This window comes from Cataglyphis hispanica, chromosome 8, assembly GCF_021464435.1.
Source record: "Cataglyphis hispanica isolate Lineage 1 chromosome 8, ULB_Chis1_1.0, whole genome shotgun sequence".
NCBI lineage: Eukaryota > Metazoa > Arthropoda > Insecta > Hymenoptera > Formicidae > Cataglyphis > Cataglyphis hispanica.
Genome location: NC_065961.1, coordinates 848,460 through 861,928, shown reverse-complemented (window position 1 = coordinate 861,928; position 13,469 = coordinate 848,460). Strand labels below are relative to the sequence as shown.

Sequence of the window (13,469 nt, the reverse complement as noted above, 5' to 3'; positions counted from 1 at the left end):
CTGAAAATATTGCATCGCATATAAACCGTCGTCCATATATACGGATTAACTTGAAATATGGCAAGGAATAGTACACCAGGCTGAAGCAAATTTAGTTGGTAGCATCTTTCCAAGGGATACAAGGAAACTGTATTTGCGCAAATATTTTCTTCCTTCTATTCGCTTGGTGGTAGCTTTTATCTTCTCATCGACCCTATGTCTCTTTGTCGGTTATCAATGTCAGCTCGTAGGATTTATGCTTTCGTAATGCTAGGAGTTAATGTGTATACGCACATATACATGTGTGAGAGGAAATACGAGCATAACGACATCTTCGCGATGCATAATCGCGCATTGTGCATGCATTTCGGAAATTAAAGGGGCCGATTAATCTTCCGCGATCAGTTGATTTTTAATCGTAAAGCTTCGATAAAATCTCAATATCGAGAATCCAATATTTGGGATTGCAGTAAACTGGAATAAATTTATATTAATATTTTGGAATAAAATAATTTGATAAAATTATCAACTCTCTTTGCAACTTTTCTTGAATAAGGAAATGACAGGGATGGCATTTAATGCATACACTGTAAAAAAAATTTCAAAGTTTGATGTCTGAAATTTTTGTGCAAACAGTTGAATTTCAAAGAAGTTTTTTTGCGAACTGAATTTTTAGACAAAATATTATCTGAATTTTTAATTTTCAGAAATACATTTTAATTTTCAGAAATACTTTTCTAAATTATCAGAAAATGATTCTGATTCTTAAGACAGTTTGTCTGAAATTTCTTTCAGACATTCAGATGCGAAAATTTAGACAAAAATGTGTTTGAATTCTTCAGCAAGTTTTTACGGTGCACCTTTGTTGTCACTATAAAAAAAAAACTGATTAAAATTTCAGATAAAGTATCCGAAGTTTTTCTTTGCAGACACCGTCTGAATTTTCAGACAGAATATTGTCTGAATTTTCAGATACATTTTTCTAAACTTTCAGAAAAAAAAATAATTCTGATGATTAAGACAGATTGTCTGAAATTTTTCTCAGACACGCAAATTCGAAAATTCAGACAAAAATGTGTCTGAATTTTTAGGCAATTTTTACAGTGCACCTTTGTTACATTACAAAAAAAAACTGGCTTAAACTTGAGACAATGTCTGAAGCTTTTTTTGCAGACACTATCACAGAATTTTCAGACACATTTAAATTTTCAGACACTCAGATTCAAAAATTCAAACGAAAATATACTTGATTTTTTAGAAAATTTTTGACAGTGTGCCTCTTCAACCTGCTCGAGTATTGAGGCGTCACGTTTCTTCGGGATATGCATCATGTTCGCCGTCGTCGGCCATAGAACTCGCATCGATCAGAAGGCCTGGCTGTCATTCGCATCAGGCTGCATACATTTCGTGCATACATATGTATGCCATAGATACCGTCAAACATTCATACGACGATGTATGATCGTCGATAATACGCGAATAGGTGAAATTTATTTCGCTGTCTTTTTTTTTCGCCATCACAGCGGCGGTGAAGCCACTTGATGTTTACATTCCGGCTACTGAAATGGATATTGGGATTTTTCTCCTCGACCTTTGGATGGACGATTTTGCGCGATAAACCAAAATTCGATAGACCAAAATCTGGGTCATTGGGACGAATTACATCGCTGGGCAAATTTCATCCACGTGATGACATATTTATTTCGCGGTATCGCGCAAATTTATCGCAGTCCGCGAGTTGTCAGCCGTTCCACTCTTTGTAGCATATTAATTCGCGCGCGACAATTATTATAATGGTCTCCCATATGGAGGGTAAGTAATGAATGTTGCCGATCTATTAGAAACTAATTACAATTAGATATGAAATAATAATAGAATTTATTCGCAGCTTGATCAACGCATACATTTAGCATTCGTTCTATTTAGAACTTTGTTTCGCATTAATAATAATAATATGCTGCGCGTAGTTTACACCATCATTAATTTATTTGAAATGTTTGAATATTTATTCTCTTCCTGGAAAAATACATAGAAAACTCTAGAATCCTCAGCAATTTTTTTTATCTAAGAAATTATCACAGAAAATTTTATTGGAATTTATTAAATTATTTTAAAAAATATTATCTTTTTAATAATTTTAGTCTTATGTTTTTTTATAATAAACAAAAAAAAATAATGTTAAATTGTAGTTTTTCTTATGAAAGTCTTTTTCAGTACTTTTTCAAATTTAATATTTGAAACTTTAATGGCTCTGTATTTTTCTTTCTTGATTGCACGAGTAGAAAAAAAAAAACATTAAAAAGCGCGTGCAACAAAGAAATTTATTTCAAATAAAAGTTACATATTTTAAAAACTTTGCTAAAAATTCTTTATATAATTTCACCTGAAAAGTTGTGAATAAAAATGCTGAAAAGGACGGAGAACTTTTTTTACATGATTTAATTAGACACTCCGCATTCAGACATATATTCAAATAAACAAGTTTCAACATATCGATGACTAAAGGGTCACATTTTTCTCGGCTTCTTGCCAAACACGTTTTGTAGCAATCCCGGCCACTGATTTATCGTCTTTCCTGCATTGACCATTTCGCGACCCTCACGTGCACACGGCACGTAATTTCTCAAGAGACCGCAAAGTATCGCGCGTACACTCGTCGCAGCATCCATTTGTTCCGCCCTCGAATCTTCCTTTACGAGGGACACGATGTCGCTTGATTACATTGACGCTTGTCAACGCGCGCTGATGCAGTTAACTCAGACAAAGGTATAATAATCTATACAAATAATTGAGATAGCGGAATAAGAGTATTACTAAGAATAAAAGTATAAAATTTAAATGGGAAAATATTATCTTGTGGTAGAATATTTTATTAAAATTTGTTTTAATCAATTTTTATTTTATTTTTCTATTTTTTAAATTTTAATTCTACTAAAATTTATTTTTATTTTTAGTCTTTATATTAATTTATTTTAATTTTTATTTAATTTATATTTTATTCAGCAAAGATAAAATAATTCGTATATAATTTTATTTTATTATTTTTTTAATTTTAATTTTTATTAATTTTTTTTTTACTTAGTCTTTATATTTTTTATTTTTATTTATTTATATTTTATTCAACAAAGATACAATAATGTGTACATATAATTGAGAAATTTTAAATGGAAGAAAATGTGATATATTATCTATTATTCTCGATATTTAATATTAAAAAAAAAAAATTATTTTAATAAATTTTTATTTTATTTTACTATTTTAATTTTGATTTTATTAAAATTTATTTTCATCTAATCTTTATATGTTTATCTTATTTTTTTTTAATTTAATTTATATTTTATTCTGTCTTTATGTTTCTTTTATTTTAATTTATGTGTATATAATAACAGTTTGTATAACAATTAATTTAATTTCAACCTACACAGATATCGTGAATAATAACATCGTTACAATAATAGTACTATTAGTAGCTTCATCAATCTATTATGCTCAATAATTTCAGTACTTATTCAGTACAATTTGACTCGGGCTTTAATTAAAATCGTATAAATTCACATCGCGTCGGTAAGTATATACGAAGGTAGCATAAATTCACGCGTATGTAGATTCATTCGACGCTGTCGAGCATACATTATTGTTGTAACCAGCGTTACAACAAACTGAATGCCCGACGGAATGGATACTATCGCGTGACAGGCACCGGCAAACAAAACGACACGGGTTCTCTCCTCGAATGTACAAGCTTAAAAATGTGAAATTTATGTGGACGTCATGTACGACGTTATCGCGCAAACCGAAACTGTATGCACGTGTGTGTGTGTTTTTTTACATCACGTTCACGCGTGTACCGATTACAACATCGATGAGAAAATTTGTTTTGTCAACAACGTTGTTATCATTCGATTTTTTTGCACGAAAGCACGTTGTTTTTTTTTTTTATCGGATTAATAGTTTATTTTTTTCTAAATTATTTAAAATTGACATAAAAATTTATTTAATTAAATCGCACGGACTTGCACTATTGCTTCGTTTCAATTAAATCTGTCCCGGAAATTTGTCCCGAATTATTCTTTAAATGAACGGATCATATTTTCATTTGATATCTTCCGGGATTACGAGATACTGAAACGAGACGATTCTACCATTCGCGCAATTTTATGAAATCGCGAATGTGTTTGCTTCCGGTATGTGTAACTCTCTAAATTTATCAATATTGCAAATAATAAAGGGAGGGAGGAATCTGCTCGAAACACGTGTTGTTGGAAATACGATCGTATCGAGATGTAATGCACGTCAAGATTCTACACGCTCATCCATTATCGGATCTTGTCGCTCATTATTGAATTATCTCGACACGAGACGAGCGATGTTACGGCTGTCGCGAGTTGTTGTTGTAACGACAATGTATTGTGCGACTTTATACCCGGACCGAATAACGCGAGAGACAATTTGTCCGTATTGTAAGTTTACATCATTAGCTTAGCTTCCAATATAATTTATTCGCGGTGGCTGGGCCTATCGTGCACATTCGATACGACAAATACGTATATTCGATTATAATTTTTTATGCTTTATTTATTATTTAATGTCGATTTTTTATAATCGTTGTGTATTTCAAACAACTTCGTTATTTTTTATTTTATTCTACTTTTTTTAATTCTTGTCACGTGTATATATATTCCTATTTGAATTTGATTTATCACATTTAGAGAAAATAGAAAAAAATAGTTTTTTTTTTTTCATAAAGAACGGTTTTTATGAAAAATATAACAAGCCTCATTTTTTTTCCAAATTTTGTTTTTTATCAGATATTAAATATTTTTATATTTTGAATACTGGAAATTGATTTTTTATTATTTTTAAGTTTTTAGATGAGAGATTTGGATTAACCATTATTATTTTTACTGTAATTTGTATGCCAGTTAGCTATATAGTTATACAATTACTTTTTATTAATTAATTAAATTTTTTGTTATGCATTTAATTAAAAATTATCCTAATTATGTCGAGTTTGATGTAATTTGCCGCAAAAGTCTTACTAATCCATTAAAATTACTTTTGAAAAAAAAAAAAGAAAATTAAAAATATAAGAACTTTTCAGAATTATTAAAAACTTTATTTTTCTTATTATATGTAAAAAAATATATAAAGAAAAATATATTTAAATATATTTAAAAATATATTAAAATATATTTAAAAAATAATACAAAGAAACAAAATTTGTTTTTTTTTCTATAAGAAAAGAATTTTTTACATTTCTATATCAATCATATTTTATATAATTCAGACACATTTTTGTCTGAATTTTGTCAGATCTGGGAATGTCTGAAAAAAATTTCAGACAATTTGTCTTAATCATCAGCCATTTTTTTGAAAGTTTAAGAGAGAGAAATTTTGACAGAATTCCGCAGACACTGTCTGAAAAATTTCGACAGCTTTTGTAAATTATCTGAAAATTCAGATAATGTGTCTGCAAAAAAGCTGCAAACACTTTGAAATTTTAGTCAATTTTTTTTTTATAATAGCACTTCTCTTATAGCAGACATTTTTTTAAATATTTATTGAATTTTTATAGGTTTATCATAGAGATTCATATAATATTTTATTATAAAAATTTTATTTCTCGGTTTGATCACGAAAATATGAAATTATAGGATATCGATATACTATGAGTTCACTAGATATCTATACTCTTTTGTGTTAATCTCACGTTGCCGCGGGCGTTACCTCGTGCCAAATAAACGATAAAAGATTTCATCATTCACTTTATCGTTCGTAAACATCGTCTGTTTGTCTTTATTTTTAATGGCTGGCAATCTTGAGAACGAGACTTACAAATAAGTATCGTGTCATCATCGATCATGCGTCGTTATTTTTTTCATGACATACGTACAGCTGCTTTATCGTGGTCCATATAAAGTTAGCTTTCTCGTAAAATATCTTGCCATTTTATGCACCATTTACAAGAATCGCAGAATATTTTGCCACATGAGATATTTAACAAACTTGTGAGATGTATTATTCTGAAATAATGCGAAATTTCCGGATTTCGTGTATTAAGACAGTAGAAAGTTGTCAGAATTATTCAAAATAGCTACGATTGTCTCAAAAATTCTTTTTACGATTTTATGAAATATTTTATGATATTATATCGCGATAATTTCATTTCCATGATATCATTTTGTAGATGTTATGCATATTAATTTTTAAATTATACTTTAATATATTTAAATGATTTTTTCCAACAATTTTTTTTAATTATTTAAGATCTCGTTGCTTTTACGCGAAAAGGATATTTTCTAATTTAATTTATACATCTAATGGAATTATCAAGAAGATTATAATAATCTAAATTTCATGATACATATCGCTAAAATCATCTGATGAATATAGGTGTGCTTTTTGATCATGAGAATTGTGTAGGAATTAAAAAAAATTTATAAAAAATTCATGCATATATAGGCTTTTGAATTTTGATGTCTAATCGTGATTAGTTCGAAAGTTTAAACTCCGTAACGAGAGAAGTTGGATGATATCGTAAAACTTACTCTGTCATATTCCACATATCTGATCATGCAAAACGCATCTACATTTAGCAATTTTCTTTTCCGATTACTTATGAATATATATGGGAAAGCGTGAACTTCGTTATCTTTAATTTACATAGCTCAGCTAAGAATTTTACTAACCAATACAAGATATTTTATGATTAAAATGCTTTTCCCTTTTTTCGATTTTTATAGAGAAAGTAGAACAGTTTTTGGATTGAAATTTTGTGTGTGTTTCTGGTAATAAATTTAAAGATAATTTATAAAATTTTTTATAGTTATCCAAATGAGTGTAATAATGTATAAAATATTATGAGATTTTAATATATCTAGAAGAATGATAATAATCTTTATAAATGTCTCTCTCGAAATAATGCTGAGGAAAACACTTATGTATCTTCTCTATCTTCAGAACTATATAGAAGTTGAGAATTAAATTACAAAAGTTTTTCGCATTTGTACGAGTCAGACAATTGTAACGGCTTGTTCCTTCGTGCATGAGAAAACATTTTCTCTTACAAAATTTGAGACACGAAACATTATTAACGTACAACTGCAACTTTTTATCGATTTAATATTGAAATATTACTTCAACATGAAGTGTCAGAGAGAAGGAATTTTAAAGCAGAGTTTCTTTTTGGAAACGGAATCATGACATTCAGACACTGTCTGAATTTTCAGGTTTAGATGTTTGCGTGAAATTTCAGACAATCTGTCATCAATGTCGTTATTTCTGACAGTTCAGAACAGTTTCTGAAAATTGAAGTGTGTTTGAAAATGTAGATAGCATTCTTGTCTGAAAATTTAAACAGCATGTATGCAAAAAAAAAAACTTCAGACATTTTGTCTGACATTTTAGTCAATTTTTTTTTACAGTGACAACAAAGGTGCACTGTTTAAAAATTGCTTAAGAATTCAGATACATTTCTATTTAAATTTTCGGATCTGAGTGTTCTGAAAGAAATTTCAGACAATTTGTCTTAATCATTAATTTTTCTGAAAGTTCAGAAGAGTGTGTTTAAAAATTGTATGTCTGAAAATTCAGACAGTTATCCTGTCTGAAAATTTAAACAATGTGTTTGCAAAAATGCTGTAGACACTTTGTCTGAAGTTTCAGTCAGTTTTTTTTACAGTATATAAGAAAAACTTCAAAGTGTCAAAACAAAGTGGCAGATATATTTTGTAAATTTTCAGACAGAATATTGTTTGATTTTTCAGACACACTTCAATTTTTATACACACTTTCTTGAACTTTTAGAAAAACGATTTTGATGATTAAAACAGATTGTCTGAAATTTTTTCGATCATTCAGATCTGAAAATTTAGACAAAAATGTTTATGAATTCTTAGGCGTTGTTTTTACAGTACATTTAGACCTACATCAACGTAATAGTGCACTAATTTAATGAAATTTTTAGAAAGTCTAGTTGAGGAACTTTGCCCTTTATCGCGTCGGATCAAAGCGCGAGCATAATCACTAGCTAATAAGTAGAAGTTTGTCGTGTCTAGTCAGCCGTCTTATGAAAATTTTTTTTTATTAAAAAAATTTTTTTTTATTATTATTAATACAAATCCTCATATGATATATGTAAGTGATATCCTAAAACCATGGGATTTTTTTTTAGTAGCAGATTTTCTAACTAATTTGAAGTTAGTCTTTCCTTAACGAAAATATCAAGGTCATCAGTGATTGATACAAGTTTCCAATTTTTTCCATTTTATATTCTTATATTTAAGCCTTAAATTAAAATTAATAAAATAAAAATTTCATCTGAGATCAACTAATATAGTTTTGTTAATTCTCTGACTACACAAAGTTTAGTTTGTAAAAAGTTCTTATCTTCAATTCGTTTACAACTCAAGAATTATTTTTATCGATGCCTCGATATTTTCACTAAGGAAAATTTATCTTCATATTGGACAGAGAGTCTGGAATGAAAAGGATGTCCGGTGATTTCGAGACAGTGTCTGTATGCACGAATTGAGTGTCAAGTCTGTCTATTCGCGCATATACAGTTCCGCGAAGAATAGGGGCAGTTGGTATTGATCCGCAACACCATCCCCTTCCTTGATTTGAGAGAGACCCAACTTTACGCTAACGGAGGGGCTGATTCTCTCGATTTGTACGTGGATTTTCGCGAGAAGCTGCCAGCAATAACTGCAATGCCGCCTTCGATATGTTCTCTCTCTCTCTCTCTCTCTCTCTTTTGATGTCTTCTTCCGGTGATTCTATGCGCAAATAGCCGCTTAATCAGGTCTGCTAGCGAGGTCTTTTATCTTGCGTCATACTTGTAACCGACTTTTTTTTTTAATTTGCTTTTGCTGGTGAAGATGATTCCACCTATTCTTCCAGCACGAAATAGACTTCTTTTATAGTTTTTTTTTAAAGCAACATGTTGCTTGAGGTATTTTCTCCCGACCCAACTTAAAACGCTTTGTTATTCCGTGATAAAAATTCACCTACGCTGTTCGCTGAAAATAAATTGCTACTTTTTCCCTTACTGATCTGCAAGTATATTTTCAAATATTTTTTTTTTTTATTTTACTGCGCAACAGAAATTTTTGGTAAGTGACGTATTTCTATGAAAAATTATTTTTTTATTTTCTAATTTATAAAAATTATTTTCATTTTTATCTTATTTGCATATGTCTAATCGCCTAAAAATGCTCACATTCAATTACAGAATGAAACGAAAGGTGAGGTGTCTACTTTTTTTGCGGTGACATTTGTCATCAGAATCGACAGGGTTAAACGGGCACCCTTTCATCCACATTACGAAACGGCACTTGACCTCTGTTTTTCCTTTTTTCCCCCGAGCTCCATCTGTTCTGGTCTCGTCGATGCATCAACCGCTGCACGCGGTTGATGAGAATCGATGGCCCGAGAGCCTTGAACTTTCTCTGCTCTATCGCTCACCACACGCATACGATCTTCCTCCTCTCCCGTGCCGTCTCACGTGTGTGTGTATTGAATGTCGATTCCAGATTGCCAGTAGATTTTGCCAGCCTGACAGCTCAAGGTTGCAACGCGATTGATGGTCGGTTCATTTTAATAAATGCATCGCGGCGCGTATGCATTGTTGTTTGAACGCGCGATGTTCGGATAACGGGCGGGTGAATTAATTGAGGGCAGATTTTGCCGCGGGATTTTTGATACAATATTATTCAATGTATCCAAAGAGCGGAATCACTCGCATTTGTTGAGCTGTCGTTACAAAATTTTTTTGAAAATTTTTAAAAAATTCAGACATATCTTTGTCTGAAGCTTCAGATCTGAGTGGCTGAAAAAAATTTCAATCTAATCCTAATTATCAGAGTCGTTTTTCTGAAAGTGTTCAGAAGAGTGTGCCTCAAAATTGAAGTGTGATTGAAAATTCAAACAGTGTGTCTGTAAAGAAGCTGCGGACACTTTATTTGCAGTTTCAATCAATTTTCTGACAAAGTACATATATAACGAAAAAAATGGCAAGTTTAGATAGAATGTAATACTATCAGATTGACTGCGCAAGATCTCGGAAAACTCCAGTTTCTCCGGCGCGATTGTAAATATGCAAGTACCTATCGATACTCGTTTGTCATTATCTGTCAGTGTATCGATAAGGTGCTACAAGAACTTTGTTCTTGTCAGAGAGTTATTGATGTACTCTCGTCACTCTGTGTTTCGAGGAAATGGTATTTTGCTTATTCAATTTATTCAATGCTCCTTTGTGATTCCTTCAAGTAATTTATACAAATACAAATCTCTTTTTCTTGCACATTTTTAAATTTCGCAAATTTGTCCATTATATATATATATATATATATATATATATATATATATATATACAGGCAGGAATAATCTTATCTAAATATATAATAATTTTGTCTGCAAAAAAAGACATCACTTCTGTTAAAGACAGAGGTGTTAAGGAAATATTGTCTACAAAACATAGCGCTTTTGTTAAAGATAGGAGTGTTAAAAAAATCTTGTCTGTAAAAGACATCACTTTTGTTAAAAACAGGGTGTTAAAACAAAATTTTGTCTGTAAAAGACATCATTCTTGCGAAATACAGGAGTGTTAAAAAAAATCTTGTCTGTAAAAGACATCACTCTTGTTAAAAACAGGGTGTTAAAAATCTTGTCTATAAAAAACATCGTCCTTGTTAAAAAAATCTTGTCTGTAAAAGACATCGTCCTTGTTTAAAAAATCTTGTCTGTAAAAAACATCACTCTTGTTAAAGACAGGGGTGTTAAAGAAACCTTGTCTATAAAAGACATTATTGCTGTTAAAGATAGAGTGTTAAAGAAATATTTGCTGCAAAAGACATTGCTCCTGTTAAAAACAGAAGGGTTAAAGATATCTTGTCTGTAAAAAACATCACTCCTGTGAAAGGCAGGGGTGTTAAGGAAATCTTATCTGTAAAAAACATTATTTTTATTAAAGATAGGGATTAAAAAAATCTTGTAAAAGACATCACTCCTAGTATAGGTGTTGAAGAAATTCATTGTGTATATACAAATAACAACACTTATGTACAAACAATACGCTGGATTAGCGTTCTAACAACTATAATATCAATGAACTGTCTTCTTTTAATGCGCTTATACTCGCGCGAATTGACCAATTTTTTAAAATTAATTTTTTTATAACTATTACGAAAATCACAAAATGAAAAAGGACTTTTTTCTTTGATTTTATTTGCTCTAGCTGCATTCGAGAGATTATACGGTTATACAGTTATTATCGCACACTCTATATATGTACACAGGTATATGTATATATCATTTATTGTATCAAAAAATTTCCCATCCGCGTCAATATTTTTAAAATAAATTTTTTAATAAAAATAGAAAGTCGCAAAAACATTTTATTTTTATTTGTTTATTACAGTTGTATTATTTTATTACAGTGGAAAAATAATGAAAGTAAAATATTAATCAGACAATCAGCACTGTGTTTGTAAAATTCATTAATGCCAATATGAAAATTTATGAAAATATAAATAACTATAGACACAAAATAAATAAAACTTGCGAGAAATTACAGCACTAAATTGCCAAACATTTTCATGCGAATAAGATATCTTTATTATGCAATACCAATTATTTTCACACAAACAATGTAATGGAAAATAAAAGCAGCATTGATGGCGGTAACGCAACGTTAATTACATGTAGGAAACAAATTGCATCATCATCATCGTATTAAATTCTAATTTCTTTTTTACCTGTAAATTGTTTATTTCGTTCGATAATTCATGTTATGTATTATGAACCGGTCATAACAATTGTATGCAGGTTGTTATGGTCATCATCATCCAACATATACAGGGTGTACAGAAAATAATTGTTTTTTAAAAAAGGGATGCAATTATTTGCAATATATTTTTCTATAACAATTATTTATTTTTTCTTTACACCATTTGATTCATCTTATTATTCTGTACATAAAAGTATTACGATACAATTATCGAACACTAAATAATTTTCGAGATATTTTATATTTTATACTAAAATGTCAGATTAAGATACAAAATAACTCAAAAAATTCTTAATGAAAAAATACTTTATTATAGTATTTTGGAAAGCTCTCGACATAAGATATAAGAATATGCAATAAAAAATAGGGGATTCCATTTAAGAAATTAAAGGTGTCCTTGACTTGACCTTAACGATGCCATCCAAGGTCAAACGAATGACACCTTCTTATGTTCTCCTCAAAACCATACAATTTTTGTTCAAAACGTTTTTTTCTAAAATGCTTAGTTTTTGAAAGAAAAGGGGTACGGATGGTCTAGGACACCCTGTATATCACGTATTTGACGAGTTTTCACATCATTGTTTGATTTTGGACCGTTTTTCTTTTTAGACCGCGATTAATCGATTTTAAATCCGATAATGCAATTATAATCTTGGCCGAATATGAGGAAATCATATCTCGCACACGTAAATATTATATTAAATTTATCACAATTTTATGATAAATATCCCGATGTTTTCCCGTTATAATCTTGTTTACCTGTTTTGCTCACTGAAAATATCTTTAATATTTATACAATTTTATTCTAATCTAAAAAATATATCGCGCGTGTGCTAGCAATATTTTTCATATTTATATCCTTTTAATCGTGTTATGAAATACATTTATGAACTTTATACTTTTCATATCTACGTTTGAGATTTTTTAATGTATTTTTTTTTTTTAGTTTGTCTCTGCATAAAATATAAGCTATTTTTTTTTGTCGATAAAATACGATCATTTGTTAATTTGTTGTTAAAAATTTGCTCACCGATAGCATCTTTAATATTTATACAGTTTTGTTCTAATCTGAAAAACAGTTCGCGCGTGTGCTGGCAATATTTTTTTTTTATATTTATATATGCTTTTAATATTGTTATGAAATACGCTTATAAACTTTATATTTTTTATATCTATGTTTATAAGATTTTTTTACTTTGCCTTTTTACCTTGTATTTTTTAATTTTGTCTCTTCGTAACATAAAAATACGAACCAATCTTTTTTATAAAATATATATTTTTTGATTAAATACAGCTATTTATTAATTTATTTAAAATTCTGCTTTATTTAAAATTGCTGCTTACACAGTTCCAAAGTGTTGCTTACCAACACATATCATAGAAAATTGTTTATTATCTTTGAAATATGTAAATAAATATATTCTGCGATGATGTTAAAGTAATTAAAATACTAAGTCAAGAAAGACATCCATTTCTTAATGTTTGAATATTAAATATTTTTGTCAAATTGCCCATCTGTCAAATTTTTTTTTTAATAAATTATTTTATTTAAAGATTGGAAGTTGCAAGAACATTTTATTTTTATTTTTTTATTACAGTTTTATTATTTTATTGCAGTTATATTATTTTATTACAAAGGAAAAATAATAAAAATATATAATATATAAATAAATAATGAATTAATATATAAATAATAAATAAT

General features: G+C 29.4%; 1 protein-coding gene across 5 annotated transcripts in view; it reads left to right on the top strand.

Annotated features, from left to right (window-relative positions):
- Window positions 1-13,469, top strand: part of LOC126851785 (synapse-associated protein of 47 kDa) — a 132,282-nt gene that overhangs the window by 27,832 nt on the left and 90,981 nt on the right. The gene's annotated exons all lie outside the window — the stretch shown is intronic.